The 9,990-nt window shown below is 42.2% G+C and overlaps 1 long non-coding RNA gene across 1 annotated transcript in view; it reads right to left on the bottom strand.

Annotated features, from left to right (window-relative positions):
- Positions 1-4,561: 4,561 nt before the first annotated feature.
- The window catches only part of LOC122461366, an 83,549-nt gene continuing 78,120 nt past the window's right edge, over positions 4,562-9,990 (bottom strand). Inside the window, exon 4 of the long non-coding RNA XR_006283212.1 lies at positions 4,562-4,722. This is a non-coding gene — a long non-coding RNA (uncharacterized LOC122461366). The remainder of the gene's footprint in view (positions 4,723-9,990) is intronic.

Raw genomic sequence — 9,990 nt, 5'->3', positions numbered from 1 at the left:
AACACACATGCTGTACATTTAGAATGAGGATTATTACACAGAAGCCTGTACCATGGCATTTACAGTTTGCCTTCTCCCCGCCCCACTTTGTAGTTATTCAAACAGAAAACAGATAGTGAAAAAGAGTAATACAAATGCTAGCCTTATAATGCCATCAAACACAGCTCTAGAAAATAAAGCAGAGTAACCAAAGCCTTTCTAAAGTATTTTGTGCTTGTTTTTGCTCATATAAAAAAAGACGTAAGGTACAAAATGAAAGAGACAGAGAAAGAGAGAGAGAGAGAGAAAGAGAAAGAAAAGTTCTCCAGCTCATCTTAGTATTAGCCCAAGTCTAGCCAGCTGTCTCTGAATAAGAGAAATGTTCTTCAGGACCAGGAGTGTGATGACTGGCATGAAGAAAAGATCCCAGCTCTGAAGAGCTTACAGTCTAAAGAACAAATGTATCCAACACACTTCTGAATGGCAGGGGGCAAAGCTAACAGTGTAACAAGGTTATGTACTGTTTAGTGTAGAGGACTAGATGCCAGGACTCTTAGGTTGTAGAAGAGCCTGTCTTGGCCACTAACTCTGTGCAGCCTTCCAATAAGTGACATTAGAACCCAATCCTACGTTATTAAACGAAAGGAGAGTTTTGCCATTTACTTCAGTGGCTGCAAGAGCAGTCCTTTAGGCATCTGATTCTGCAAACTATTACTCAAGGAAACAATCTTTTCTCACAGTTGAAGCTCCATCAAACTCAATGGGATTATTCTGATGAACAGGGATTGCTCAGGGGTGTAAAGGCTTGCTGGATGGCTTCTGTTGTCCTCTCAGTATTCATCCACCACAATTCTAGCAGCACATTAAGTAGTCCTCTGAAATCAACAGGACTTATTGTGTACTACTTAACACGAGTAACAGGAGGGCAGAGTTTGGCCTTCGGAGAACTGTTTGGGACTATCATGATTTGCCCCAACAGTGGTAAGGGGCAGAGTACTATATGTAAAGTTTTACTGCCATACATGCTGCATGCATATTTTCAGCAACAAATCTCAACAGCTGTTGCACAGGAGACAAAACATTTCACAACCCCGAGAAATACAGGTAGATAGACCTAATTTTTAGATGTAGACGAGGCCTCAGTGTCCCTCTTGTCCAATGAATTAACCCAGCCTCAAAATCCAGGTTCTTTTATATTGTCTAAAAGCTATTAAAACATTTTACCTCCAATCTGAACAGAAAAGTTTGAACAGATGCAGCCACCAGCTAGAAGTTAGATTTATTTTTCTACGTAACATACCGCTGGACATGAACATAGTTGCATTAAATTTTCATCAGAGAATGTCAGCTGCAAAATTAGACTCAAGTCCATGACTTAACTTTAGCGCATGAAATAAGTCTTCATCCATAGATGCCCTTTTATTGGGGGGAGGAGGTTTGGTTAAATAAAAGTAGTATTTTCTCTGCTTCCCCCTAAAAACGTTGTTAATTTTAGATCAGAAAAACAGAACATGCAGGCCAACCAGACAACATCTTTCAAAATGGAAATGTATACATTCTTTAAATAAAAAAGTTTTTAAAAAGGAGTCTCCAACGTTCATCTGATTCCTGTTACCAGATCTGTACTGTAAAGAGTCAATCACGTTCATATTGTACAAGAACAACGAGCGGTTAACACCGCCCTAATCCGAGTCTTCTAGGAGAGTGCTGGGCTTTTGTTGCCTCACATTTCACACAACTCCTTACCCTTTGATTTCTGTGATGCCTCTGATTAGATCCTCCTCTATCACTGGAGCCTGGTCTACGTTACAATGTTTAGCGTAATCCGTCTCATGTTGACCTAGTGGTGCGCACGTCTATGCTTAAATCTGTCTCCCACTGATGCAAGTGCCCCATCACAGCAACAGTCACATCGCCTCACTGAATGGTGTTGAGCCGCAGTCACTGTCCTGAGGCCGATGCAGCACAAGCGTACACACTGCGTTACTGATGTCAGCCATAACAGTACTCTCCAGCAGCTGTCCTACAATGCCTGTCACGGACTGCTGTGGTCACAGCTGTGAACTCCACTGCCTAGGAGTCATGGATATCGGAGGCCCCCTCCTGTTTAAAGCATCATGAATTTTTGAAATGCCTTCTCCTGGTTGTCCAGCTAGGTGAGCACACCTACCAGCTCTCTACTGCTGTGTGCTACTGACGAGCTCAGCACGTCAGCTACATGCTCCAGGCATGCTCTGACTTGGAGTAGACAGGTATAGCCCTGCACGGACACACAATTTATATCCACGGCTGTGAATATCCATGAATATAAAGTGGATATCCATGGAGTTGTAGGGTTCTAGCGACAACGAGCAAGACCCGCAGGGCCATGGCCAGTGACCGGGCCAGGAACCAGAGTGGTGAAAGCAGCAGCATGTCAAGCTGCTGCTCGCAGAGGTCAGCGCCCAGCCCAGGCAGTTCATCTGACGCAGCTGTACCACCCCCAGCTCTGCCGACTGGGGCGGGCACCTGGCTCACTGTCAGCAGTCCCTGATTACGCTTGTATATGCAAGTGGCTTCCATTCTCCTGGACAGGAGTCCCTTCCACGCACTGCTTGGGCATGTAGAGAGCTGTGTAGGGTACATACCCACAGAGTTCAGCATGTCTTTACTTCCCTGAACAGAGCATCACCCTCCACACTGCTGTTTATACCCATGCTGGGGGGGCATGTATTGTATGTACTCTATGCACACCCACTAAGGAGTGCGCAGTGTAAGCATACCCTAGGAGTTACTGTAGAGCATCTCCTTCATCTCTTGTGATAGGAGCCTGTTTTTACAATGGAGAAGGATCCAAAGTTAATGTTTACTATCACTTACAGGGTTCTGAATATCCACGGTGTGCAGTCCACTGAAGTCTGTGAACACCGAGATGCTTGTGGATTTGTTTCGATATAAACCCAGGTGAACAGGGATTCTTAAAGGAATCCGCTGGCTGAAGGTCCCTGGTGATCCAATGTTCCATGGTTTAAAACAACTAAATTGTACCCCACGGACCCATCATTTGGGAGAGGAGAGGGAGGAATTCTTTGCTCTCTGAGCAGATTCCACTTTATTTGGCATGCTTAGAAAAATCATACAACAGACAAATTCTCTGATCTGTGTTTTCTCAATATTTGCCTGCATATGCACTTTGAAGGACTGCAATCTCATGAATCACATTAAAAACTTGAAAAAGCTCACGTGAACAAAGTATCCTGTGTGATTATAATTTCCACTCCCACCAAAACCTCTATGATCACTACTGAGGCCTCATCTACGCTTAAAGGTTTTGCCATTTTAACTATGCTAGCATAGTTTAAAGGGCAAAACATCCTAGTTATGGACACAGTTATGCCACTATACAGGTGTTTATCTTGGTATAAAACTTACTTGGATTAGGCAAAACAAAATAAGCTATACTGATATAAAGCTTCTTATATCAGGATAACTGCATCTACATAACTATGTCAGTTTAAAAAAAAAAATCACACCCCTGACAGTTACACTGCTAATACTTTTTAAGTGTAGACCAGACCTGAATAGCCCTAATATCCTGAGGACCCTCTGGATACAAATCAAGTCCCTGGTCAAGAGATAGCACAGGAGATAGTAAAATGCAGGGACTAAAGATGGACCCTAGCCTCAAATCTCAGATCCAGATCCTCTCCGGAAGTTCAAGGCTATTCAGAGGTAGAGGGTTGCTTTGAGCCATTATTGCGATTAAGAGAAGCCACATCATCTTCATTCAAGATCAAGAGTATTCAGGTCTGGGTTTTTTCTTGTCCCCAGACAAGAAAAGCATTTGGGATACACAGATAACTGTGGGTTGGTAAGAAAACATCAGTATTTTCTGCAAGCAGGTGCCCAGCCAGAAATAACTCTACTTTAGTAGAAACATCTGGCTCACCTTTCAGCAACATAGCACCTCCAAGGTCGAGCAGGTAAACCTGGGTATTCTTACAAAAGAAACGTCAAAATTTCTAATTCTGGACTTTGATATAGACTCTTTCTGTGGAGCTGGGCAAATAACTAACTGCTTTATCTTATTTTCCTCACTTGTAAAAAAAGACCACCACCCACCACAGGCACGCAGTGAGGATGAATTAACTGCCTGTATAACACTTGAAAGACAAACAGTTGCTACATAAATGCTACTCGCCCACATCATTCCATGTATTGATCAAAAAGCGGATTCACCCCAATACTATTTTCTCAGAAACAAATAGTCTTAGCCTAAGTCTCCGCAGTAACTAAGCTCCTCTAAATGTACAGTGCTTGTTTTACTGTATGTTAACGAAAGAGAGGGGCAAAAGATAGTATGTATATGGCTAATAAAATGGATTTTTTATATTCACATGGTATATACTGAAGGCTTTGATTATCCAGAGGATTAGCTTTTACAGTAAACACTCATCTGTCATACTCAAAATACATATTCTTCACATCTTGCATGTCCTATAAAAGAAGCAAAAAGGTTATGCTGTCCTCTCTTTCACAGTCAACAGCAGAAAACAAACATGGGTCATTTCATCTTTTATAATTCTTCCCTCCCTACCTGTTTTGTCAAATAAGCCCTCCTCAGGTGCTCCAGTCTAGTGGTCATGGGGTCTATTTGAGCAAGCTGCATGTACACCAACCAGCCTTCCTATTCATCACAGTCTGGCATGAAGTCTCTTGATAGCTTCTGTTCATTTGTCCATAGACTCAGAAGACGTGAAAAGTCTGAAAGGGAGATCGGGAAAGGTTAATTGGTTTCATTGACCATCTGTTTGTGCTGTGAATAAATGCTGAGAATAACGTGTAATAAATGGCATCTACAAGGATTAAATAAATCAATTCCAAGGATTAGAAGTAACCTATAGATTGTGTTAATGGAGCAGGAGTCTATGTAACAAAATCAGTCTTAGTGAGATGTAAAGCCTTAAGACCTGTGGGGGATACCAGAGCAAGGTTTCCCAGGAAGCCTGAAGGTGAAGTGGGAAAAGAAAACAATTAGAGATATCCAATCAAAATTTGAGCAGATACTGGGAAGATTACAAAAGGAGGACACAGACTAGACCCCCGTCATTGAAAAAACAACAGCAAATGTGTAATCGCTTTGCCTTTCTTGTTTTCTCTTTGTTACACTCCACTTCCATGTAGCACTTGGAAGTTCCTGCACTGAAAGCATCCATTTTAGATACTTTTAATACCAGTACTTTGTCCCTCACTAGTGCCTTCCATTCAAGGCTCTCAAAGCATTTAAATACTTACTTGAATCTGGCCTCACACTGCCATGAAGTAGGTGAATCGAGATATCACAGAGCTGGGAACACAATTTCAGTCTTCTTACCAGTCCTGTGCTTTAATCGCTAGACCACCGGTACAATTTTCAAAAGCACCTACATGATTTTAGGAGCCTGATTTCCAGATTTTGAAGATACTTAGGTGCCTTCAGATTCAGGTAGGCACCTAGTTGAATTTTCAAAAGCACCTCGGTGCCTAACTGCCACTGATTTCTATGGGAGTTAAGCACCTAAATACCTTTGCATTTCTGGGCCTACAGGCTTAAGTCACTTTTGAAAGTGGAACTTAGGCCCTTTTCAAAATTTTACCCCACACTTCCTCTCCCTCTTCAGCTCATCTAAAATCTTCCAAGTCCCAGTTTAGAAGTGTGGCTCCTTTAAAGATTAAAAACTCACAGCTTCATACATATATCCGGCATTTTCCAAAAAATCCCAACCCGCTCTAAGGCCAACCCATTTTCACAAGAGGGGAAAGAAAAGGAATGCGCAGACCTGCCCCAAGTTGCTAATCTCTTTCTGCTTCTTTCCCTCTCTCCTTCTTAAAAATAGTACCAGCTGTTCTGAAGAATTCTGGCACTATACAGCAATGCAGCTGAAGATACTACAAGTTATAATCAATTACCTCTTACAGCAAATTGATCACATTAAGTAGCTACTGTATTTCAACATCTAAATGCATCCTTATTACCACCTTTGATTTAATTTTTGTTAGTGGGATCATGACGAATTGTTGACAAACATTTGAATTACGTATTAATAAGTGATTGGTGGTACACTTCCCCCTCTCCCACCCAAAAATGGCCTAATGCCATCAAGGTAACTGAAAACTACTATAAAAAGAACAGGAGTACTTGTGTCACCTTAGAGACGAACAAATTTATTGGAGCCTAAGCTTTCGTGAGCTACGGCCCACTTCATCGGATAACCTGAAAACTACTATGTTAGAATAAAAGACGTGGAATGAAGAGCCGAACAAAAAGGTCACAGTTCAAGGTGGGAAGTGATGGTGCAGCTCCCCAGCTGCATGGGGGAAGGGAGGTGCGGAAGAGGATCTGTAGCTAACCTAGCAAGGTGTGCTTTGGAGTTACTTTTCTTTATGTAATTGTCATTTATTATAATTATTATTTCTACGGTGGTAGTGCCTGCAAGCCCTGGTCATGGATCAAAGCCTACTGTGCTAGGCACTGCACACGCACACACACACACAAGCTGGTACCTGTCCCCAGAAGCTTACAATCTAACCATTAGGTGTGCATTAAACCAATGAGTGAAACTGAACCATTCTATAGAGGGCACTGCAGTACCCACCATGGGATGAAAGACTGGAGGTCTCTAGTTGAAAGATCATTTTTAAAGCACCTTTAAAATTACCATACTGGATCAGACCCAGTTGTCCATCTAATTTAGTATATTGTCTCTGACAGTGCCAGAATCAAACATAAAAGAAAGAAAGATACAACGCAGTGGATAACAATGAATGAAACTGCCCATAGATGAAGTTTAATTCTAACCTCCAGCAGAGGCAATTTTCAGTTGTAGAAATAAAGCCATATTGCTTGTAGAAATAACGCCATATTGTCTTGTGTATAGCGTTCTCCTGATGTGTGGCCCATACTCTCTGGGCGATGTTTTAACAATAAAGCAAAGGCGAATTTGCACTGTGCTTGCATTTGCAGAATATTAATATGCGTGGCCACCCCCTATAGGCATAGCCACAAAGTCTGGTCCAGGCTAGCTTCCTGAAAAGAAAGCTTTGGAACCAATATATTGAACAGAAATTGAATGATTTTAAATTCGGTCTCAAAATGAGCGTCAGGGCCATCCTTAGGCATATGCAGCATATACAGCTGCATAGGGCACCCCAAAATTTTGGGCACCCCCAGGTCTTAGTGTCTGCCCTCCCGCCTCTTCCTATCCCTGTTCTGACCCTTCCTGTAGGCTTCCACCACAGCTGGCTGCTGCAGACTGGTGAGTCTTCCTCAGAGGAGATCTAGTATTTAAAAGTGAAAAAGACTTCCAGCCTGCCAGGCCTATTAGCACAACACTGAAACTGTTAAAGAGCCATTCAAGTGGTAATGAAGCCAATTAATAGGCATTTGCTAACCTCCAGGCATATACTTTCAGTTTCTGAATTTACTGACAAGAACAGTTGTGCATTACTGTAATATTTACTCAGAACATGTTAGTCTACAGGACCTTAGTTTAAAATTTGCTTTAAAAATATTTCATTAGTGTGTTGCTGGAGATTATAAAATCACATCTCTAAAAAAATCCTTGCATAGATTTTTAGATGCACAATCCGAGTATTCCTCTTTAGCCTTAGATGCTTGGATCTTCAGACACAGTTTTTTAAATAAATCCTTCAAAAGACCACCCTATCTAAAATACACATGCTAGCCCGGGCTGCCGTCGGGCACGGGGCACCAGTTTAATAATACTGCATAGTGCCCCACAAAGGACGGCCCCGATAAGCTGGATCCTGCTGTCACTGAAGTCAACATACAACTCCACTGGCTTCAATGGGAGCTGGCTCAGACTCAGACAGTTGTTGGATGTTAAGTCATGCTTTCCATCATGTGTACATGGAGTGCCATAAAAAACTCCCTAATAACTGTGGCACTGCAGTGTTTTCTACTCTAACTATATTAGGATACCAAAGGTACTACACATACAGCAGTAATGGCAACGACTGGACATGTGACTTTAAAATATAACAAGGGAAAATGAAGCACAATAGGGTGCATCATGGCAAAAATATATTTCCTTTCACTTTCGCTTCCTCAGGGTTTACAGTCACATCAGGTGGCGGTGGTATTATTCATATAGAAGTGATGTCAAAAAGAACTGGGTGGGGAAGATATCAAATATACAGATTAGCAGAAAGAATGTGAACAGAAAACATTTAAGAAACTCACTCTCTGGGGAAGAAAGAAGAAAGTTCCTACTGATCACATTCACATTAGAGCGCTTTCAGGTCTTTTATTTTAGTTGAACTTCCCTAGATAATTCAGATAGACCAGGACATTCAGTAGAGATGAATGGACTGACAGAGTTTCAGATGAGCTACAATAGGTCATAACATATGGCCAACTTTCTTGTAATAGATTGTCTCTACACATATCCAGTGGCACTCAGAATCACCTCAGTGAAAGCCTGATTCCTCTGAATTTCATTTTCAGAATCATAAAAATGGTTCAAAAGAAATATTTTGTATGAATAGGAAGAATTATTCATGTCAGAGTAAATCTGTTACTCAGACTTCATCAGCGGATTTCAGGCATTGTACATGCCATGTGTAATTAGGGTGACCAGATGTCCCAATTTTATAGGGACAGTCCCAATATTTGGGGCTTTTTCTTATATAGATACCTATTACCCTCCACCCCCTGTCCCAAATTTTTCACATCTGCTGTCTGGTCACTCTGTGTAATATCTTGCTTAAAATACACCTTATTGAGACAGTAGTGATGATTCATTGGCGATCCCTCAATTAGAGGATGATCTCTACCACGGATTTACGTATGGGTCCTGAGATGACTTAGGAGTCCGATCCTGGAACTGCAATCCGCCGCAGTAGGTACAGATATTTTGTGGCAGGTCAGTGGCCTGCTGGGAGACAGTTATTTCCTTTCTCCTCTCTCTTTTCAGCTTAGAGGGCAAAGCACTTCTCCTCGAAGCAGGCCACTGCCTGATGGAGAATATGGTACCTTTGGGGTCAGTTAGTGGTTTGCTCTTCCCATCTTGTGATGTCCACATCAGTTTTCTTATATGCTTTCAGTGTGTCTTTCTGGCGTTTCCTCTTACCATGGGTGAGCTGAGAGTAGAGGACTTGTTTTGGGAGGCAAGAGTCTGGCATCCACGCACAACGTCCAGCCCAGCGAAGTTGGTGCATGAGGATCATTGCTTCAATGCTGGTGACATTGGCTTCAGTGAGGATGCTGGCATTAGTGCAGCCATCTTGCCACTTGATGCACAGGATCTTCTGGAGACATTGTTGGTGATACCTCTCCAAACTCTTCAGGTGCTGTCGATAGATCACCAAGGTTTTGCATCCATAGAGCGGTGTAGGAACAACAATTGTCTTATAGACCTGAATCTTGGTGTCCTGCCATAGGTCACCGTCCATGAAAATTGCGTTGGATCAATTTCCCAAAGGGAGCGCTTGCGCACTAGATCCTGTGCTGGATCTTACTGTTGATTTTTGCATTTTGAGAAAGTTGGCTGCCACCTATACCAATATTGAATGAGAGAGTCCCAGGCTTCAGTAAACTTGTGCAAGAAAATCCAGTATGGACTGAAGGTTATTCTCAGTGTGCACAAGGATGACACAATCATCAGCATACTGAAGATCAGTAATGGATGCCCTGAAGACTTTAGACTTCGAACGGAGACATCGAAGATTAAAGAGCCAAACATCCATTCAATACTGAATGTCAACTCCACTAGGAAGGTGACCTTTAATAAGGACCAAAATGACTGCTAAATAGATGGAAAACAGGGTTAGGGCAACAACAGATCCTTGCTTAACCCCAGTTTTGATGATGAAAGATTCCATCTCAAGGCCACTACAGACAACCGTGGCAGTCATCTGATCATGGAGAAGCCTTTGTCAAAGGCCTTTGTCAAATCAATGAAAGCCATGTACAGGTCCTGATTTTGTTCCCAAGACATTTCCTGGATTTGGCGGGTAACGAAGACCATGTCA

This window comes from Chelonia mydas, chromosome 8 (assembly GCF_015237465.2).
Source record: "Chelonia mydas isolate rCheMyd1 chromosome 8, rCheMyd1.pri.v2, whole genome shotgun sequence".
Lineage (NCBI taxonomy): Eukaryota > Metazoa > Chordata > Testudines > Cheloniidae > Chelonia > Chelonia mydas.
The sequence above is the reverse complement of the archived record's forward strand: the minus strand, read 5'-3'. Positions and strand labels throughout refer to the sequence as shown.